The sequence below is a fragment of the Haliaeetus leucocephalus genome, unplaced genomic scaffold (genome assembly GCF_000737465.1).
Source record: "Haliaeetus leucocephalus isolate CR32 unplaced genomic scaffold, Haliaeetus_leucocephalus-4.0 Scaffold0, whole genome shotgun sequence".
Lineage (NCBI taxonomy): Eukaryota > Metazoa > Chordata > Aves > Accipitriformes > Accipitridae > Haliaeetus > Haliaeetus leucocephalus.
Window position 1 is genome coordinate 12,777,598 of NW_010972436.1, and position 467 is coordinate 12,778,064.

Genomic DNA, 467 nt, shown 5'->3' on the forward strand with positions numbered 1-467 from the left:
CCCGGCGGCGGTTTCAGCGCGCCCGGGCCGTTCTGCCGCCAGCGCCTCGTTCCCTCGGCGGCCGGGGCTGCGGCAGCCTGGCGGCGTTTCTTCAGGGGCCGGGAGCAGAGCCCCGCCACCGCGGGTCGGGAGAAACCGCCGCCGCGGCAGGGCCCAGCCGGGCCGGGCCGGGCCTGACCCGCACCGCCGCCTCCCCAGGGACATTTTAACAACCTCTTCGCCGCCGAGCGCTTCCTCGCAGAAGACGAGCCCTACACAAAATGGCTCCTGCCTATACATCAAGTCCCTGGGCGGAAGGGGAGGAGGGGGTAGGTAAGAGGAGACCTTCCCTTTCCTATCCCGCGGCCGGGCGCCGCTCCCCCCGCCCCGCCGCTGCTCTCGCAAGTCCCCCTACTGCCCCCACCTGCCTGGCGTTCCCGCCCTGTCGGCTCCCACCGAGGAAGCCGGGTGCCCCGCCGTGGCCCGGC

The 467-nt window shown here is 73.7% G+C and overlaps 1 protein-coding gene across 6 annotated transcripts in view; it reads right to left on the bottom strand.

The window, feature by feature from the left end:
- The window catches only part of LOC104841904 (Sjoegren syndrome nuclear autoantigen 1 homolog), a 19,416-nt gene extending 18,949 nt beyond the window's left edge, over positions 1-467 (bottom strand). For 4 of the 6 annotated variants that reach the window (XM_010584034.1, XM_010584193.1, XM_010584113.1 and 1 more), the window contains exon 1: positions 404-467. The gene's annotated coding sequence lies outside the window, so the exon portion shown is untranslated. Of the gene's footprint in view, positions 1-213; positions 367-403 lie in introns of those variants that run through there. The other 2 variants (XM_010584276.1, XM_010584529.1) reach the window with 2 other exon arrangements.